A 22,250-nucleotide genomic window follows, 5' to 3' on the forward strand; every position below is an offset into this window, starting at 1 on the left:
GTTGAAGAGAAAGTTTCAGCGGATATAGAAATAACCATCAACTTGTAGGAGAATGACACTGGGTGCTCATGGAGCTTTACAAGACACGTGAAGTGGGAGGAAACCAGGAATCTGTGTTAGCATTTCTAGTACTCCAAATTCAGGATCCCTGGAGGTTTCAGAATCAGTCCTCCCAAATGTTTATGGAAAGAATAACAAATGCTTGTATTTATTGAGTGATAATTACATGCCAAGCAAGGTGCCAAGAGCTTAGCACACATCATCTTGTGTGACCCTCACAGCAATACTCCAAGTGCGTACTTTTATGATCACCATTTTCTAGAGAAGGGAACTGAGCACAGAGGGGTTGTCCAGTTTCAACAAGAACCCACAGCCAGACAGCGGCAGAGCTGAGATTCAAACTGACAAACACTCTCTCCTCACCCAAACTTTAATTCGGCTCCTCTGAGCCCTCTATTCGACTAGGCCTCAAATGTGGCCCCAGTCCTGCCCAGCAAAAATCGTGCCAAGTCAGTTTAGCAAAAATGTCTTCACCTTTGATCTCTGATCACCCTTGAAATCTGATCAGTTTCCTCATCCCCCACCTTTAATGTATAAGTCCTTGACCTGCCTTTAGCAAGAATCCTGTTAGGTCAGTTTAGCAAGAATTCCCCAATCCTGGGTGTCTCCTCTTCGCAATTTTTCATCCACTGACTCTCCTTACTCTGCTCACTGACTATAATCCCCCACCTGTCCTTTCTGTATTCAGAGTTGATCCCTATCTCCCTCCCCTATTGCAGTACCCCTACTGTGATAGTCTTAAATAAACCCTTCCTTACCTTTTAAATAAGTCTCAGAATCATTCTTTCATGAACAGAACACAGGCAGTTGGACTCTGGTACCTGCATTCTTCATCTGTACGGTATCCTGCCAGACCAGCGCTGTCCAATACAACTATAATGGAAGCCACACGTGTAATTTTAAATTATCTAATAGCCACATTAAAAAGGGGAAAAAAAGGTGAAATTTTTTTTTAATTTTTTTACCTAGTATATTTGAAATGCCATTTCAACATATCATTGATAGTACAAAATTATTAGCGAATATTTTACATTCCCTTTTCCTTACTAAATATTTGAAATCTGGAGTGTATTTTACACTTTAAGCACATCTTAATTCAGATGAGCCACCAGTGGTGGTAAATGGCTGCTATAATAGGCAGCATGGGGCTGGATTATCCCCTGGCAGGTAGGATGCTTGATGTAGTTTGGATGTGTGTCCCTGACCAAATCTCATGTTGAAATGTAATCCCCAATGTTGGAGGTGGGGCCTGCTGGGAAGTGATTAAATCATAGGGGCGGATTTCTTATGAGTGGTTTAGAACCAACCCTTAGGTACTGTCCTCACGATCCTGAGTTCTCACGAGATCTGGTCATTTAAAAGTGTGTGGCAAGTCCTCCCCCTCCCTTTCTCTTGCTTCTGCTCTGGCCATGTGACATGCCTGCTCCCCCTTCGCCTTCTGGCCACAGTTGTAAGTTTCCTGTGGCTTCCCCAGAAACCAAGCAGATGCCAGCATCATGCTTCCTGCACAGCCTGCAGAACCGTGAGCCACTTAAACCTCTTTTTTTCATAAATTGCCCAGTCTCAGGCATTTCTTTATAGCAATGCAAGAAGGAACAAATACAATGCTTTTTTTCATAAATTGCCCAGTCTCAGGCATTTCTTTATAGCAATGCAAGAAGGAACTAATACAATTCTTGAGTTGGAAAATTTTTTCATGGGGGTGCCTAGGGTAGAGGAAGCACAGAGAAAGGAGGAGAGGAGAATGAAGAGACAAGGAACCTGGCTGGGTCACCTGGGGGCATGGCTGCCTATGCAGCTGGAATGGAGAGATCATTTCAGGAGCAGGGTGTGGGGTGATTAGAACCGAGCAGAGGCTCTGAGGACATCTGTGTGGGTGGAATCCAGGGGACTACGTGTGAGAATTACGCTGAATAAAGATAGGGCTTTGGGCCTCCAGTCATGAAGTGTGCCTGGGATGGAGATGAAAAGCGACTTAGAGTGGATGGAGAGAAGAGTGGGGTAATGAGCAATCCCAGAGAAATTGGCTCCAAGTGTGGGCCAGGCAATGTGCTGTCTGATTGGGAAGGGCAGGCAGGTGATGAAAAAGGACAGTGTCTCTCCAGCTGTCATGTGCACAGATATCACCTGGGGATCTTGTTCAAATGCAGGTTCTGATGCAGTTGATTTGGGATGAGGCCTAAGATTCTGCATTTCTAAAAAACTCACAGGTCTGGTGAGGCTGCTGGTACATGGACCGCCATGCTCTGAGTAGCAAGGACTAGGACACAGATTCATGCTTTGAATGGTTAAGTGGCATAGAAGGGGAAGAAGTAGAAACTTAGCTGAGCTCTGGAGAGCCTTCGGCTTGTGCGCTTTCCAAGCTGTGGCAATAATAACTGTGGCTTGCTTCCACTGAGTACCTACTATGTGCCAGGTACTGCGTGTTGGGCTTTATACCAGAGATTAGCAAACTAGGGCTCATGGGCCAAATCTGGCTGCTTCCTGTTTTCGTGAGTAAAGTTTTATTAGAACCCAGCTACACCCATTCATTTATTTATATATAGTCATGGCTGCCTTCATGGTACAGTGGCAGAGTTGAGTAGTTGCAACAGAGATCATTCACAAAGCTTTTAAGCTTTGTGAAGCTTAAAGAAAATAGTTACCATCTGGCCCTTTATGGAAATATTCTGCTCATCCCACATTTGCACATTATCTTATTAAATTCTCATCACAGCCCTGTGAGGTAAGTACTGTTATTGTTCCCTGTTACAGATGAACAAACAGAGGTGTAGAGGCATCAAGGCATTTGCCCAGGGGCTCACGGCTAATACAAAAGACAGACAAGGTCCTCATAATCAAGGCTGATAGAGGCCAATGCCGTATTTGGTTTTCTGTTCCTGCGTTAATTCACTTAGGATAATGGCCTCCAGCTGCATCCATCTTGTTGCAAAAACATGATTTCCTTCTTTTTTATGGCCATGTGGTATTCCATGGTGTGTATGGACCACATTTTCTTTATCCAGTCTACTTTTGATGGGCATTCAGGTTGATTCCATGTCTTTGCAATTGTAAATCATGCTACGATGACCATATGTGTACATGTGTCTTTGTGTTAGAACGATTTATATTCCTTTGGATATATACCCAATCATAAGATTTCTGGGTCAAATGATAATCGACCATTCAATTACCTGTTTCCTGTTTTAAGTTCTTTGAGAAATTGCCAAACTGCCTTCTACAGAGGCTGAATTAATTTACATATCGCATGTTCTTGCTTATAAGTGGGAGCTAAACATTGAATACACATGGACACAAAGAAGGGAACAACAGACACCAGGGCCTACTTGAGGGTGGAGGAGGGGAGGAGGGTGAGGATAGAAAATCTACCTACTGAGTACCATGCACATTAGCTGGGTGATAAAATAATCTGAACTCCAAACCCCTGTGACACACAATTTACCTACATAGCAAACCTGCACATGTACCTTGAACCTAAAGCTTAAAAAGATAAATAAGTTAAATTAATGCACTAGTCTCATGGAAACAGTAGTGGCCTCTAGGAAGCAAGCACGTATGTGTGTGAGCAGCAGGAGGCTGAGGGAGACCAAGATGCTGTTTTATGGAAAGGACCCAGTGTTTCCTTCTGTAGTGGCCTCTCTTGCACCCCACACCATCTTCCCTTGCCCACCTCTGAACTTACCTGCGACAGTGCTTGTCTCTTACCCCAAGCACTGGCCTCTCTTCCTACTATGAGATGGCAGTTGTTAAATCCCCCAATGTCCCCACCCCTTGTGGGACAATCCAGAGGCACGTTCTACACAATTCGCCTGGGGTCCACAGTGAGCTTGAGCCCCAGGTGCCCACAGTGGTCACCTGCTCATTATTGGCTTCCCCTATCCGTGGCCCCCACATCACTCTCCCATTCTCCCACTTGTGGGAATCACCTCCCAAGTAAACCACCTGCACCCAAACCCCATTTCCAGTTCTGTTTTCAGGGAAACACAAACCAGGACACATACTCAGCTGTGTAGGTACCATGGCAGTCATGTAAAATGCCTGTGGGGTTCACCTTTTACAGATAAAGAACTGGAACCCAGAGAGGAGAGCTGCTTGTCTCAGTTACACAGATTCCTAGCCAGGTCCATCTGACTCATTCATTGAAGAGTCCTACAGCTCATTCTTTGAATAATAACAATCATGGCATCATCATCATCACATGCTTACTGTGAACAGATGAGGGGTCCACGGCTCAGAGGAGTTAAGAACTTGGCCAAGTTTTGCCCATGTGTTAGAATGGGGATTTGCACCCCCAGAAGCCTGGAGTAAGAGGTGGAAACCTCCACAAGCAAGGCTCCGGTGGGCACGGAGCTGTCTCCTTGGGGCTGGGTGCCCTGGTGTGGCCTGCCTATCCCTCAGCCCTGCCCACTGGGTGGGATAAACATCTTCCTCAACGACTGCTCCCACGGCCGGTTGCCATGGTTACCTCTGGGTACCATCTGAATATTGAAGGACAGTGATGGTAAACGCAGCCACTGTCACCGCCTCTGTTTGACATTCCTACCCACCCCCCACCCCAATTCCTAGTACAACTGGGGCTGGAGAGTGGGAAGGGGGTAGGCCTGGTTGCCGTGAGAACAAAAGAGAGCAGCTTCTCATGACCTCATCTCTAGAAATCCTAGGAGCTTGGCAGCTGCGGCAGGGAGTTATTACTGCTCTGCTGTCTTCCCTCCCCTTCCAAGTTTCCCCAGCCTCAGCATAAGCAGGAGCCTGCCTGCCAGTCCACATGTGCTGTTCATGCCTGCGCCTCTCGTGTACAATGATTATTCTAGACCCCCGTCTTGCCTATCTCTCTCCCTTCGTCCTTCTCTTCCTTCCGCCCCCACAGAAATGCACTGTCTTATAAAGGATGCAGCCCTTTGCTGGTGTGTTACTATACTTCAGAGAGAGGCCCGTAGAGTTCTGACTGGCCCCTCCTGGGGCTCTGAGAGTTTCAGTGATGATCCCCATCTTCTCATCTGTAAAATGGGGACAAGGGCTGTTGGAAAGATTAAGTAAGGGCAATAGCAGAAACATTAAGAGCTTGACCCCTGAATTGGACAGACTTGCATTTAAATCCTAATGTCTCACTGCGCCACCTGAGTCAAGTTAATTTTCTGCGCCTCCATTTCTTCTTCAATGAGGATAATAGGTGTATCCACCTCGCAGGGATTTAATTTACTAATAATTAAAGCATGGAGCCTTTCTTTGTCCCAGTGCCCTTGCCTTCTTCATGACCCTCTAAGCCTTTGAGTCTGCAAAGGGCAATGACCTTTGTTCTCCCTTGTTCCCAACCAAGGGCAGTGACATGAGACTCTGCCCTTCACTGAGAAAGAACAGCTCGCCTTCCAGCCGGATATGAGCAAGGCAGATAAGACACCTCCGTTTCCTCTCTTGAATCCTGTGGCTGTCACCAGCCTCTGATAAGATAGCACCAGCTGGGTGGCCCCACAGCTCCAGTGGGAGATGAAGAGCTTGGGCTTGACAGGTATAGGGTGCTTTCTAAGCTTGTAGTAGTGGCACCCTTGATCGGTTTGTGGCACAGGGCAAAGGTGGCGGAGCTTGAGGAGGAGGAAAAGGGAAGGATCTGCAAAATTCCTTTTCCCCCCAAATATTGATCCTTCCATCATCCTTCCCACAAGCCCTCAAGACACTCTCACAGCGCAGGAGGGAATCAGGCAGACAGGGGGTCCTCCAAATCCATCATGAGCTTTCGGCCATTTTTAAAGTCTCCAAGAATTTGAGTAAAAATGTGCAAGTATGTGCATTTCACTACGGTGAGAGAGAACAGAGTGTTCATTCAATTCTCAAGGGCAGGGTTCTTCAAGCAGCAACCCTGTTATGGTGTGCTGGCATCTGCCTGTACCAACTTTCAAGAGCCAATTGTTAAGTATTTAGGAATTGTGTTAGCCAGTTGTGAAACGCAACATTAAATACTAAATTACAGAAAATTACAATTAAATAAATTATACTAAAAATATTTATCATTTCCTAATTATTCTATTTCTCATTCCTTTTACCTATGCTTTTGTATCTGTAATACTACATAATGGTGTGTTACGGAACATCTCTTCCCAGCTCGATGTTCAGTGACATCACATGGATAGCTTGAAATTGGCCATGGTGGGATTATTTACACCCCCGGAAACTGGCAAATGCTACAAACCAGCCAGCCCTCTCCCAGGACCCAAGTCCTTGTTAAACATTTACAGGCACATCCTGGTCCCTGCACCACCCACAACAGAGGTATCCAGGTGGTCTATTACAAATACAGACCGAGAGCCGCTCTCTAGACACACTGAATCAAAATGTCTGGGTTTGGGGCCCAAGAATCTACATTTAGAGAGCTCCCCCTGAGATTCATAAGCACACCGAGAACTCTGGGAGATTGGAAGGGAATAAGGGAGGGAAGAAGCTGGAAGGGAATGAGAGAGGGAAGGAGGAATGTGGAAGAAAACAGGAGGCAGAAGAAAGGGTTCCCAAAATAACTTTTCCCAGGACTAGCCATAGGACAATTTTAAAGTGGGTGAAGGCTGAATTGTACTATCTACTCTTTATTATTATTATTGTATTGTATTGTATTGTTGTATTGAGAGAGACATCTATTAAGCACTTACTACGGTTCAGGCACAATGCTAAGTGCCTTAAGTGTATGTTTCATTCATATATCACCTTGATGTAAAAGTCATTTATTGTTCCCATTTTACAGGTGAGGAAACTGAAGCTCAGGCTAAAGTACATTGACCAAGGTCCACACTCAGCAAGAGTTAGAGGCAAAATTCAAACCACAAGAGTGGTGGGCTGAGTCAGCTCTAGTGACTGGACTCCAGAAGTGGTGATCTGAGTCAACGTTAGTGGCCGGCACATGGAAGGGCCTTGGTAAACACTGGTGGGTGGACTTATCCCAAGGGCGCCACCTTGTCAGAGCCGTGTTTTCTCTGGAATGAGTTTTAAACTCGTGATGATTTCTTGAGTGCCATTAACTGTCTCACATAAGCAAGGATAAATGCAGCTCATCTCAAGATGTGTACAATTCAGACAGAACATGCAGAGGCCTGGCATCTGAGAGATGGCCCACGCTGTGGTTCACAGAGCAAAGGGCTCTTCTCACACAGTTCCTCACTGGTTTATCCCTCAGTTCCTTGGCTGGGCCAAATGCCTGCACTCAACCCATGTTGGTCAGAAAGAAAATGTAGATGTCAGTGATCAGGAGCTCCCAACCCGGTCTGGCAGATTAAGACAAAAATCAACCTGAAAAATTAGAAACACTGCAGGAGTCAACCAAGAAAACCAAGCCACCATCTCTTATAAGAAATTTAGCTCACAAACATATTTAGTTAGGTTCAAGTTGAATGATGAAGAATCGTTAAAAAAAAAGAAAAACAAAAATATATTAAAAAACATTTAGTTTGGGAGAGAGTAGGCAACTCTGGTGGGGGTGCAGGAGGCTCAGAATGGAGTTGTGAGAGATGAAAATGGGGAGTTAAGTTGGATCATGTTGGAAAGGTGACCAGGATGGCTGACTCTAGAAGTCAGAGAAGGATATTGAGGGCTATAAGAGTGAAAATAAGTTCAAAACGGCCATGCTTGGAAAGCTCTTGGGGGGCCCTGGAAGTGCCCAGCTCTGTTGGTGTGAGGCTGTGTGTCAGTTCTGCTGGTAGCCTACACTGAGCACCTGGAGGCAGGGGTCAAGAGGTGGCGGTGAGCTGGGAATGCCCCTGTAAGGCCTGGAGCCCAGTCTGGCTGGGTTCCTCTTGGCTTCCAAAGGACCCCAGGGCAGTGTTCAGCTGAGGCCACAAGAAAGCTTTTTCTGCTCTCCATTCTCCATCATATGGGCCCCTAAGAGCAGGGGTTCCCCAAACTGAGATCTGTAGGCATTCTGGAAAAAGGACAGCCTCATAGTTAGTTGAGACGGGGAGTTGCTACATGTGCTATCCTTTCCATAGAGATTGCAATGATCACATGAAAAGCTCTGAAAAGTTCTGCCAACAAAAAAACACTTTCAAATTTGTAATTCATTTAGAATTGCTGGAGGTAGCAGACAATGGCAGGGCTCCACTCAGATAGACACAGATCTCTAGTTTCTGTTTCTGCCCCACCCCTGGTTTCTGTGTGCTTTCATAAAAGTGCTCCAAAATTTACTTCCCCTAGGGACAACCCTCCACTAGTGAACAATATGTCATCCTAGGTGGGGCAGCTCTGAGACATCATTCAGAGTTGATAGTTCCCCTGTGGGACCAGCCTAACACTATCCTCTATGGGACATTGCCCAGGATCAGTTCTTCCTTTGCACATGAGTCCTTAGCTCAGGGTCAGCCACTGGGGAACCAGACCTTAAACACCTGCTTTCTCAAACATTCAGGCTATTTGTGTCTGAAACATCTTTCAGTATCATTTAGATCTAGTATTCTTTGGCACATACTTTGAAAAACTCCTCCTTGGAGAAAAATTCATCCCCTGGAATGATTATCTGGAGAGGAAGAGCCTGAGGGGAAAAAACAAAACAAAAGCCTCCTTTGGAGCCTATCGCTAGCTCAGCCCTCTTTCTCTGGAGCCCTTCTGTGCTGTCCTCAAACACTGTCAGGGTTTCTGCAAGAGGCCTGCTATGGTCTGAGTATGGCTTGTCCCCAACAAAACTCACATTGAGGCTTTGTCCCCAACATGACGGTGTTGAGAGGTGGTGGGATCTTTAAGAGGTGTTGGGTCATGAGAAGTACATTCGCATGAAGGGATTAATGCAGTCTCTCTCTGGAGGGCTTGAATTAGTTACTGCCGGAGTGGCAGTAAGACAAGTCAGCAGCAAGGCTGACTCTGGTATTTGCTCTCTTTTGCACACCACTTCCCCTTCAGCTTCCCTGCTGTGTTACAACATAGCACAAGGCCCTCACCAAAAGCCAACCAGATGCTGGCACCATGCTTCTTGGGCTTCCCAGCCTCCAGAACCATGAGCTAAATAAAACTCTTTTCTTTATAAATCATCCAGTCTCAGGTATTCTCTTATAGCAACACAACACAGACTATGACAGGGCTGAAAAGAGATGTCCTTAGTCAGTGTACAGCTTGCATTTCAGGAGCATGCCTTGGGGAATTGTCTATTTGGTGACTGGATTTTTCAGGAAAGCATAATTCATCTTTACCACAGTGCGCATTTGTTTTTGGAGAATGTGGTCAGATCCCCCTTTCCTACTGTCTTGAATCCATTTCTGTGCATTATGAGATTTGCCTGGATCAGAAAGTCACAAATTCAGATGTCTGCATTGGCCAGACAAGTAATGCAAATGAGTGAATCAGACCTGATATAAAGCAATTGGGAGCGATGGGGAGTGAGACAAAAGGGGGAGCACATACCCCATCTAAGGGGGCAGCCACCAGCAGCCCCAAGCCAATTGTCACTGGGCAGAGATTAGACCTAGGTGCTAGGATTTTTTTTTTTTATAAGAGAAGCCAGAGATACAGATTTTATTTGAGATATCTTGACTTTCTAATATTGGCAAACAGTTCAAAAGTTTTTAAACTATGTGACCAAGCAGTACAGATTCACCAGCTTGATGAGAGATGCCAGGTTATGATCTTGATCTTGGTGATCTACAAAAGGTCAAAAGTAGAGCGAGGAGAGACTTAGCCGTGGAATACGTGGTCGCAAGCTCACCCTCTGTCACAGTGCTGTGCTCTCCCTTTGCACATGCTGGCCTGTCTGCCTGCAACACACATCCCTCCACTGTTTGCCTGGTTACTTCCTTTTCATCCTTTAGACTGGCGTCCACAAACTCTGACCTGTCAGGTCTGTGGTCTGTTAAGAACTGGGCTGTACAGCAGGAGATGAACCGCGGGCAAGTGAGCGAAGCTTTGTCTGTATTTACAGCCACTCCCTATCACTCACATTACCATCTGAGCTCTGCCTCCTGTCAGATCAGTGGTGGCACTAGATTCTCATAGGAGTGTGAACCCTATGGTGAACTATGCTTACAAGGGATCTAGGTTGCATGTTCCTTATAAGAATCTAATGCCTGATGATCTGTCACTGTCTCCCATCACCCTATCACCCCCAGATGGGACCATCTAGTTGCAGGAAAACAAACTCCAGGCTCCCACTGATTCTACATTATGGTGAGCTGTATAATTATTTCATTATATATTGTAGTTTAATAATAATATAAATAAAGTACACAATAAATGCAATCTGCTTGAATCATCCCAAACCATCCCTCCCACCTTGGTCTGTGGAAAAATTGTCTTCCACAAACTGGTCCCTGGTGCCAAAAGTGTTGGGGACTACACTTTAGACCATAGCTATCTCCTGACTCCTCAGATGGGCTTAGCTTCCCCACAAGAGCTCCCATGGCCCCTGAGCCTCCCCTTTTGTAAGATTTATTCCATTTGTAATTACTTGTTCAAAGTCTCTCTTTTCCACAATTCTGCGGGTTCCATAAAGACCAGAACTGTGTCTGTCTTGTTCTCCGTTATATTCCCAGCACTGGGCCCAATGCTTGACACAGAGCACCTGCTCAAAATGACTCTTTTCATGAATGAAAGAGTAGAATGCCCAAAAGATTTCCCGAAGGTGAAAGGAATATTCTAGACTCATCCCAGAGGATTCTACTGCCTCCTTGAAAACACTCCTCCAGGATGGTGTCAGGCACTCATCTGGATTGTTCCTGTTTTCCCAGAACCGAGGCCCATAGAGCACACAGTGCTAAGCAGAGCCACAGCTTAAGACTGTGTGCATTGTGCCTTGTGAATGGTATCCCCTAGAATGCAGGATGGCACACTATAATCCTGGGGCCAAATCTTCTCATTGTCTGTTTTAGTGAATAAAGTTTTATTGAAACACAATTATACTCATCCATTTATGTATTGTGTATAGCTGCTTTCTTGCTATACAACACAGTATACAACACAGTATAATTGAGGCACAGTATAATTGAGGCACAGTATAATTGCTATACAACACAGTATAATTGAGGCAGATCTTACATGGTCTGAGAAGCCCAAAATATTTACTGTCTGACCCAGTATGGTAAAAAGTTGCAGACCCCTGCCCTGGGAGTTGGGCAGTGCCCAAACTGCACAAGACATGTTGCAGCCATACTGTTAAGTATTCCTCAATCCAAATTCTGAGAACCACCAACTGCCTGGACCAACCACTTCCCTGCAGGGTTTGTGGGTGGTGACATTTTGGCCGAGTCCCCAATACCATCAGCCCCCTCTATTCCCACCCATGGATGGAAGAGAAGCTGGGTAGAGAGAGAAGGGCAGTAACCTCGTGGGCCCACTGCAGCGTGTGGGGCAGCAACCTCCTCTCCCCTTTGCATATCCCACCTCTTAAAAGATGGTGCACATGGAGCATATCAGGGAATGGTGATAGTCTCTTTGGCCCAAAGTTGTCAAACTCCAGTCCAGGAGCTCCTGGGTTTGGAGAGAGGAGCAGGAAGGAGATGAAGGAGATGAGACTGTGACTCTAGGAGGGGTGGGGTTGCCTGAAGGCCCACCTAGGGGCCTAGCAAGGGTACGCCAGTCTTCCGTGGGTCAGCGGATACCAGTGAAGGTAGCTGGGCTGTTCCCACAAGGAGCGCCACCCTCTGGGCACAGGGACCTTGCTACTAAGGCCTGCCATGAAGCTGATGGCTCAGAGCAGAACCCGGGGGTGGGGGAAGAGGAACTTGAGCCTGAACCAGATCACCTGTGTCTAGGCTCTGTGCAGTAGGGAGATCCCCAGTGGGTTTTCCAAAGAACCAACCATTTTTGTTGTGGTTATTTAATGCTGGGTACCAAACCATCCCAATACTTGGTAGCTTAACAAAACAACTCATCATTCTGCTCATGAATATGCAGATTGGACCGTTCTCAGCAAGACAGCTCCTCCCTGATCACTCGTTATCAGCTTGAGTGGCTCCAAGGCCAAGAGCTGGGGCCTCTCACTCACATGTCTGGTGGTGAATGCTGGCCCTTGGGGGGACCTTGGCTGGAGCTGTTGCCTAAAATACCTACACATGGCCTTTCCATGCTTGGCTTCTGCACAGCATGGTGGCTGGTCCCAAAGGCAAATACGCCAGGAGACAGAGCCAGGTGGAATTTGGATCACATTTTCTAACCTAAGTCAGAAGCCACACTGCATAACTTCTGCCACATTCTGTTTGTTAGAAATGAATCACTAAGCCTGGCTTGTGTTCAAGGAGAGGGAAACTAAAGAGTCTATGGGCCTATTTTAAAAGCTCCACAAATATGCTTCACCAAGAATGAGCCTTTGGGAATTGCCCTACAGAGAGCCTGGAAATGATGATAAAGAAAAAGGAGACATCCACGCCAGCCCTGGGCTGCAGAAGAGAAGAGGAAGTCAGTTTTCTGTCTCTCTCCCCATCAGCCGAGGGCTGGGGCTTTGTGGGGGGAACAACCTCTGGGGCCAACTCCCTGGCAAAAAGTAGGCAAACTTTCAATCAAATATGAGATTGAAGCTTTAAAATGAATAGAGCTGAGCCTTAAGATCCAAAGTGAGACCATGTTAATGATCACTAGAGGTGGAAAGTTACAGAATAGGATTAAAAGTCAGTTAAGGAATCCTTTACCATTTGGAGATGCAGGGATGGGATGAAGGTGAATGTCCATTCTGCACTGTTCATAGCAGCAATTGCAAAGATAGAAATGGCTCAGATTTTTATGCCCCAATATGGATAGGTTGAGACACCTCTCCAAATGGCTTCATTTAGAAGGCCTTCATTGGTAGTCTAATCCTTCTGCAGTTTGCTTTTCAAGCCCTAAATTTGGGGGAAATTGGAAGAATTGGATAAGTGATCTCTGGGGGCCCCTCCAGGACTCACAGTCTCTGATTATCTTGGTAACAAGGACTGGGTGCTGACAGCTACGAAGGAAATGGTCTTTAAGAATGTGTTTATTTGATTAAAGAATCTTTCAGTACAGAAATCATAGTAGTATCTGGAGAAATTAGCTCTGTTCTCTGATTTCACTGAAGTAGAAGTAATCACATATATGTGTTTCCCAGCCTCTCTTCTTTCCCTCTTCCTCCCCCTCTCTCTTCCTTCTTCCCTCAGATCCTCTCTCAGCCTTTCTCAATCTCTGTCCCACACATACCCAGAGTTGTGATTTGAGGAGAGACTTTAACAAGCTTCCAGCGGGGCACCAAACTTCTGCTCCGATGTCTTTACTATTCAAGTCCATTTTACAGCCTCTGTCTTTTAAGCTTTGCTCCTCAAAGTGTGGTCTGTGAACCATGAACATCACCTGGGAACTTATGGGAAATGCTGAATCTCAGGCCCAATCCTGGGCCTACTGAATCAGAATCAACATCTTAACAAGAGCCCCAGGGGATTCAAATGAACATGAAAGTTTGAAAAGTGCTGTTTAAGGATCCCAATTCCTCACCTCTATTATTCTTCCTTGTCTTTTTCAAGACCTCTTGAAGTAGATGATCCCCTGTGGTTAACTCCCTGTGTTTCAGACCCTTCTGGGTCCCTGGCAACCCCTTTAGAGCTGGATCTCCATCCATAGCCTTAGAGAACCTAGGCATAGCTCACCTTCAACCAATACCTAACAGGAGTCAAGCCACACTTCCAGCCCTTGGATCTCAAATACTCTTGATCCATATCTGGAGAAATGTTGGGCAGAAATCCTTATGGGAAATGGCTTATATTCAGATGGCATGTTGTGGAACACCATTGTCATTTCTTTTGAATCCAGACCCCGCTGTCATTTTCATCTCCCTGTGTACTTCGGGCTTTAATGTCAAAAGACTTGTCTCATTGCAAATCTCAGAAACATTTCTGTGACAAGGTCGCTTGCCTAAAGCTATTTGTTTACAAGCTAAGTGAGCATTGGGAAGGTACCCTAACCACCCTTTAGTGCCCTGGAAAAATCACACCATTGTGTTTGGCTATTGTACAGACTTTTTTTGTTCCTTTATCTCTTTGCTTTGAGGACATAAAAACCAATGGTGGGGAGAATGGTTATAATTTTAGGCACCCACAATTTTATACAGTTGGGAGGGTGAAACGTTTTCATCCAACTTGAAGAAATACCCCAAACTCTTCCAGGCATTTTCCATTTTGAACAAATTTCAGCTTAGCCAAGTGACCTCCATCTACAGGTGGACTTGATCCACTTTCTTAGGGCTGTTACTAAAGTGTATTGACAGCCCATGGGTCCCTGAGATGGCCCACCTTAAAAGCAGGGTTTCCCAGCACCCATGAACTCTAAATCCCAGACAAATAACCACAATGGGCATTTTTGAAATGGCTGCTTGACATTTGCTAAACCTGGTTGTGACTTTTAATTATCCTAAGTTTGGGTTCCCCTGAAGCCTGAGCCTGCAACAAGGGCTTGGATACAGGGGATTTACTTGAGGGGTGACTCTAGGAAGCAGGAGTGTGGAGTGGGTGACTGTCAGGCTCATATAAGGGGGTTTCTCAAAATTGCTGCTCCAGACCCCAAAGCCAGCTGCAGTGGGGCCTTGGAGAAGCATAGAGAATGCCTCCAAGAAATGTTCCTGAATGTCGGGGAGGTCTAAGCACTGATTCACTGCTTCTAAGCCTAATTGGTAGAAGGTTACCCTAGGGGGCAGTAACTCCTCTGCTGTCCTGGCCTGTGCTTTCTGCACTGGCCAAGCAAGCTGCCTCAGCGCAGAAAGCCCTAAAGTAAAATACAGAAAGATGCTTCTAGGCAAAGCAGGTGAGTCTGAGTTCAGCCAGAACTGCTCACCTCAGGAACATCCAGGGGCTACTGCCACGCCTCTCAACACCTTTACAGGGTAAGGAATTATTCTTATTATCCCCATCTTCAAGCTAAGGAAACTGAGGCTCAGACAGGTGAATCTTCTGCCCAGCGAGGAGGCAGGGACTGGGGTCCCAGCACAGGCTGTCCGCTCCACAGCCTCTCCTTGGAGCCTGCCACCCTGTGGGGCAAAGGACTGGAGGGAGACCAGCCATCTGGTGTGCCTAGGACTATCCAATTTTTAGCACTGAAAGTTCCAGATCCCAGGAATCCTAGTCCCAGGCAGAACGAGATGGTTGGCAACCCTCGTGGGTCTCTCTGCCTCTTCAGCTCCTGGCTGTCCCAACGGGCTCCCTTGTGAGCAGCAACAGACATGTGGCTTAAAGACGGTCTTTTTCCTCTTCTCTCGCTCTACTTCTGCATTCTGGTAAGGCTGTTTCTAAGTAAGACCCAGATAAAACTGGCTTTCAAATGGTGATTTCCCCTGAGTAAACCTTTTATGTAGAAGGTGAGAGACAAGAAAGATTTTCGTTCTTACTTCCTTTAATGAAGCCCTTTTATTCTAGCTGTGGAGAGGAGGGGTGGGTGGTGATGACTATGAATGAAATTTGGTTGATTTCTTTGCTAAGCATTCATGATCATTTTATTTTTTAGGGGCTTTTTAAAAAAAAATGAAATAATATGTGTGTGTGCATGTGCACCTGTGTATGTGTGTGTGTGCACGTGCAATGCACATAGGCAAATACATAGTAAATCTATGTATATTAGTTTGCTAGGGCTTCCCTAACAAAGTACCACAAACTGGGTGACTTAAACAACTGAAAGTTCTTCTCTCACAGTTCTGGAGGTTGGGAGCCTAAGGTCAAAGCATCCACAAAGTTGGTTCCTTCTGAGGACTGTGAGGGAAGGATCTACTCTAGGCCTCTCTCCTTGACTTGTAGATGGACGTCTTCACCTTTTCTTCCTTTATGCATGTCTCTGTGTCCAAATTTCCCCATTTTATAGGAACACCAGTCATACTGGATTAGGGCGCACCTTAAGGACCTCATGTTGACTTGATTACCTCTGTAAAGATTCTATTTTCAAATACAGTCACATTCTGAGATACTGGAGGCTAGGATTTTGACATATGAATTTGGGGGTACACCATTCAACCCATAACACTATGTTATCCCTGTGTGGAGGTAATGAAAATGCCCAGCCCACAGTGTTGCCATGAGGAGTAAGACACAGCCTAATTTCATGCCCCTCAGTCTAGCACACAGTAGGCATTTGGTCAATATTCGTCAAATGAATGAAATGTATGAATTCACGTTACAGAATTGAAGTAATGATAACTAGTAGCTAATGGTTTAAACAGATAAAGGAAAATACAAAGTGGTAAGTGCTACCCCAGCTGTGTAGGACAAAGACACTGTGATTTTGGTCTGTTTAGCATGGCTCTTTGGCAATCCCCTCTCCTACACTGTGGGTCCCACTGGAGCTGACCCAAAGTGCCCTGTCTTCTCCACGCAAGGTTGGAACTATGACCCGGAGTGGCCAATGACAGATAATTTTATCCTCTCTGGACAAAGTGATGTGTTTAGTGATGGGCAGGGGAACAACAGGGCAAATGATTCCTCCTTAGGACTGGCATTTGTGTGAGAGAGAGAGGGCCTTGTTTTCCACTGAGTTTGTAAAACTGGAATCAGGTGAGGATAGCAGTCACTGTCTCAAGCTGCATGGGTGGGCATATGGGAAAGGACAGAGCTAAGATGTAGGGAGATGTAGAGAGAAGGAGAGAGGAAACTCAGGAAGCTGACAAAAATTGGCTGAGACCCTGGATCCAGCTACACCTGAAGCAAGCAAGATCCACTCCTGAATGTCAGCTACATAAGTCAGTAAGTTCCTGTTGGGCGTGGGCACTGGCAGCTGCAGGGTTTCTATCTGAAAATGGGTATGAGCAAAGTGACTGGGAGCCCAGAGGGCAGTCCTATTAACTCTGACCAGGGGAATCAGTGTAGGTTTTCCGAAGGATGTGATATGTGGGCCATCTTCAAAGATAAGTCAATTCTCAGCCAGCAAAGGAGTCCAGGGCACTTAGTGGGAGGTGAGTGTGCATCTGCAGTGATAAGTGAAAGGGCAGGGTCTGTTCAGGGCTGGTGAGGAGCTGGCTGTGGCTGGAGCTGGGCCATGTTATTGGGGATGGGGGCTGTGGCTGGAAAAGTCAGAGACAACAAAGGGCTGAATGCCACCACTGAAAGCTGCCGTTCACCTTTCAGACTCCTCTCAGCTTTCTTCTCCCGCTCAGGGCTTATGACCTTGGGAAAAAGGCATGGGGATGGGAGGAGCTGTTTGAAAATAGAAGCAACCCAGTCTCCAGCCTGTAGAATGGGGGGTGCCCATTTACCCCACATTCCCCGTGTCCAACCTAAAGAAGATAAATGAATGGCAGAGACCAGTTCACTGGGAGGCAGGGGACCCCACTCTGCCCAGGGCCCATGTTTCCCAGGCCAGAACACTATCTGACGGATACAGGTGGGCAAAGCCCCCAAAAGGAGACTCACCACTGCGTGGAGACCTCAAATGCTCTATCACAATTTCCTCGTTAAAGGGAAAGATGGGAACATGCAAGAGAAGTCAGATAAGTGCGGTAGACAGAATGACATTCCCCCAAAGATGTTCACATCCTATCCCTGGGACTTGTGAATGTATTTCCTTCCATGGCAAAAGGGACTTTGCAGATGTGACTAAGTTAAGGATGTTGAGATGGGGAGAGGAGCCTGGATTATCCCAGCGGACTCAATGCAGTCACAGCTATCCTTATCCAATGGAGGCAGGAGGGCCAGAGTCAGAGGGGGAGATGTGATGAGTCCAGAGTGACGTGATTGTTGGAAGGAATGTGGGCATGCCGTCAAAGCTGAAAAAGACAGGGAATGGATTCCCTCCTGGAGCCTCCAGAAGGGATGCACCTGGTTGATACCTTAATTTTAGCCCACAACAACCATGTTTGGACTTCTGAACTACAGCACTGTAAGATAACAAATTGGTATTAAGTCACTAAATTTGTAATAATGTGTTACAGCAGAAAAAGGAAACTGATATGATAGAGAAGCAACAGAGATCATAACTATGATACAGTAGAATGAAAGTTCCGTGCATGCATTTCAGGGCCAACTTAACCTGTATTTATAAACTGGCTCTGATACTTTCTAGCTTGAAAAGTTACTCAAGATCTCTGGGCCTCTGTTTTTCCCACTGTAACCTGCATATAGTAATACCCACCTCTTACCATAGCTGAAAAAAAAATCAAATAAGATGAGGTACATAATAATAATTACAGTGTCCCATATATGGTAGGTGTTTAAGAAATGTTAGCCATTTTCCTTTTTATTATTTTTATCATGATATACATGAATAAATTTAATATGGTGGCTAGCACTCAATGTAAAAAACAAAACAGAACATTTTTTTTCTCTTTTAGATGTTTATCTTCCAAATCCTTTTCCCAAGGGTGTTTTGGGATGTTATTTGTTACATAAAACAGGAGAACTATGAAGGAGGTTTTATGTACACTTTTAATAACAAATTTTACATTTATTTGGTGGTTCATGGGCTATGTCTAAACACATAAACTGATACTGAAAACCGAAGCAAAGACAAGCAGAGTTATGTTAAACACAAAGAAACCACAAATTATTTTTATAACAGCTGGCTATAAAACATTCCAGTTGACTGGATAAAGGTAATCAGTTGTTTCGAAGTACACTGCTTCTATTTTGATGCAGAAACAAGGACTATCTTTCATTTGCAAAGAACTATATGAAGGCCCATGCACTTTTCCAGACACGTTCCCATTTTACAGCTCAGGGAACTGAGTTTTTGAGTGATCCGTGTCCTATGTCCCACAGAGTTGTATGTATTAGAATACATCAAGGTTTTTGTCCTTAGCCTCTCCTCTTTCCTTTCCTCCCCTCCTCTTCTTGCATTGATATTCTCCATAGGTGATCTCACCCAGTGGCTTTCAATATCATCCATGCGCTCAGGAATCCAAAAATATATATACCTCCAGCCCTGGCCCTACCCTTGCACACCAGACTCCTCTACCAACTGTCTACCTGATGTCTTCACTTAGATACCTGCTAGGCACTGCTAACTCCTCCAAAAAAGAACTTCTGATTTTTCCCTTCCTCGGTGTGCTCCTCTCCCAGCCAGTTCCTCCTCAATGAATGGTATGGCATCCCTGTCTAAAATCCAGGGACCATCCTGACCACGCTTCATTTGATCATACCCACATTCCAAATTATCAACAAGTTTTGTTGGCTCTATAACCACAGTATGGCTCAAGCTCAACCACTTCTCAGCACTGCTATTCTACCACTTTTATCACCTCTCCCTTGGAGCACTATACTGGTCTCCTGGATGGTCTTCCTGCCTTATGTGTGCCTGACTACACCCGGTTCTCCAGAGTAGCCAAGGTGAACTTTTAAAGACGCACATTGGGCCACATCATTTGCATGCTTAAAACTCCATAGTGGCTTCCCATCGTCCAATAAAACTAAACTATTTACCATGGCCTATGGAACCTCTATGAGCATGTCCTCATAGGGCATATAAAGAACATGTTCTGACTGAGGGGATATGGAAGAGGTGAAGCAGAAACTACTTGTAGCACCCTAATATCTGCTCCATCCTTTTCTTTAGTAATAGCAGCCCTGATTTTTACTGGGCTCATGACTGGAATAAAGACTAAATTTTTTAACCTCCCTTGCTACCAGGTGTGGTCATGCAACTAAGTTATAGCCAATGCAATGTAAAGGTTTGTGTGTATGATTCTGGGAAGTGTCCTTTTAAAAAGGAGGCGTGATTTTCTTCAACCCTTTTCCTCATTCCTGCTAGCTGCAACTCAAATGCAATGGCCGGAGCTCTAGCAGCCATTTTGATACATGAGGTGACCTTGGCTCAGAAGCCACACAGTAGAACACAAGAATGAAGAAGGCTGAGTCTCTGGTGATGTGAAAGAATGCCATGCCAGCCCTGGATTTCTAACCTCCACACTTCTTACACTTTTATTCTGAGTGTGTCAGTTAGAGCAGAAACTAATGATAACTTCTGCGGAGGAGGGGTGTGGCAAGAATAGAAGCAGGAATAAGAATGTGGGGGTTGTCTGCAGCTCTCCAGCAAGAGGCCTGAGTGGGGTGGTGGAGACAGAGAGATGTGGAAAAAATTGAGAAAGATATGGCATATAAAAACCTCGATAATAAATTAGAAATGGAGTATGAACATGTGAATGAGAAATTTCAAGGTGCCTCCCAGTTTTTTGGACCAAGCAGCCACATGGTTGCAAGTCCAGTGATTGAGTTAGGGAATCAGAGAGCACACACAATTAACATTTCTGCAAAAGAGATGTCTAACACTGTTTAAGTCTGGCATTTTGTCATCTGAATCAGTGTATTTATGTCCCAAATTTGCAGTGAAATGACCCACTCTTTAAATCAATGCATGGGATACTGCTATTGTATAAATTTCAATGCTTTTCAAAATATTCCTGTAATTTCCATTTCTCATGAAGAGAAATGCTCTTGTTAGAGTCTATTTTTAGGCGCCAATTTCTCAGGTAACAATGTTATTCTCCCTTTGAGCTCCGGGTCAGTACAATCTAAGACTCACGCACATCAAGCCCTGGTGAATAAAAAGAATGCCATGAAAGATAATCTTCCAGACCCTTCTCCACAGGCCCTACTAACATTGGATTTATGATTTGGAGGGGGCAGGGTAGTTCTAAAATGTGCTTGGCACTTTAACTCATTTGGCCTTCCCTCTTATTTGGGTTGGCAGAGTCACTCATCTTCTTTATAAAAGCTTGGCACATTGAGGATGGTATTTTATATTTTTTATGTTAAGCTGGAATTTCCGGATTGGGTTCTGCAGCATATGGCTCTGTTTTTATTAGGTTCTGGTGGGCTTACAAAGGAATTTTCTCTCTTTTGTTTACTTCACGCTAGAGTTTAGGATCTGTTCACTGTGGAGGAGGAGGTAGAAAATTGGCAGGGGAGAGACTGTCTGTCCAGACACAAGTCTATCCAGCACAAGTCACATTTTGGTTCCAACTCTGGCAACTTGGTTATTCTCAGACTCAAGGCCAGAATCACAAGCACAAGTTAAATACACTGCACTGATGTCCTTACTTTCACAACAGAGAACATGTTGGCTACGTAGTAAACTGTTACCCTAAGCATCTAGTTGTGGACCTAGTAGATGTGGGATGGGGGTCCCTGACTCGACTCCACAGTAGAATTGTTCGCTAGTCAGTTTCATAAAGACATCAAAAATAGTTGACTGACGTAGAAGAAGATGAGTACTGTGCCAGCCTCTAAATGGTCCCCAGTACTCACCACCTCCTGATATTTACACTTGTATGGAGTCCTCTTCTACTTGGAATAGGGCTGACTTGTGTAAACAATCGGATTCTGCAGAAATGAATAATGTGACTTCAGAAGCTAGATCTCAAAAGACAGTTTCCATCTTCCTGCTCTTGCTGGATCACTCACTCGGGGCCACCATCTGCCGTGTCAGGAGGACACTCAAGCATTCCTTTAGGGAGGCCCAAGTGGTGAGAAACTGAGGCCTCCTGCCAACAGCCATGTGAGAAGACCAGCTTGGAAGCAGATCTTCCAGCCTTCAGGTGACCTCAGCCCCAGCTGACATCTTCTCTCTAATCTCACAAGAGCTCCTATGCTAGACCCTCCCAACAAAGCTGTCCCCAAATCCCTGACCCACAAAAACTGTGAGATAATAGATGTTTATGGTGTTAAATCACCATATTTTGGAACAGTATTTTATACAGTGACAGATAACTAATACAAGTATACTTCTAAAAGACACGATGATACAACTGGAGAATCTTATTCTATTTATCTTAAAACAAGGTAGCAAAATAAAAGCTTTAAGTAGGTTTTCCCCCTTTTAAAAATATTTTTAAAATTTTTTGTTGCTATCATTTTAATGCATGTGTGATTATTTGACATTTGCGGTTGTTCATCATCAATTCCCTTTACCTCATAACAGCCCAGTTGCTTATTAGGGACTTGACTCTACCCTTTTGCATAGAGCCTGGTTAAGACATTTTAGTACGGGTTCCCCTAAAACAGATCTTGGGACAGAGATTTAGGTGCAAACGGTTTATTTGGGAGGAGATGTCAGGAAGCACTAAGAAGTGCAATGTGGAACGGAGGAAGCCAATGTCCCTTATTGACATTAATGCACAGATTACTGCTGTGGGCAACTTGGCTCAGTCGCACTGAGAGACTGTGTGGAACACACTTCAGAACTTCTTCCTGAGGGTCAAGGATGCTGGGCTATTGATCTTCCAAATCCTGGCCCTCGTGGGTTGAGGGTAGCCCACTGGCCACAGAGATGACCAATGTGTGTAGAGGCAAACCTAGAGGCAACTTCCGGGGGAGGCCAAGAGG

Source organism: Pongo abelii, chromosome 2 (assembly GCF_028885655.2).
Source record: "Pongo abelii isolate AG06213 chromosome 2, NHGRI_mPonAbe1-v2.0_pri, whole genome shotgun sequence".
NCBI classification, from domain to species: domain Eukaryota; kingdom Metazoa; phylum Chordata; class Mammalia; order Primates; family Hominidae; genus Pongo; species Pongo abelii.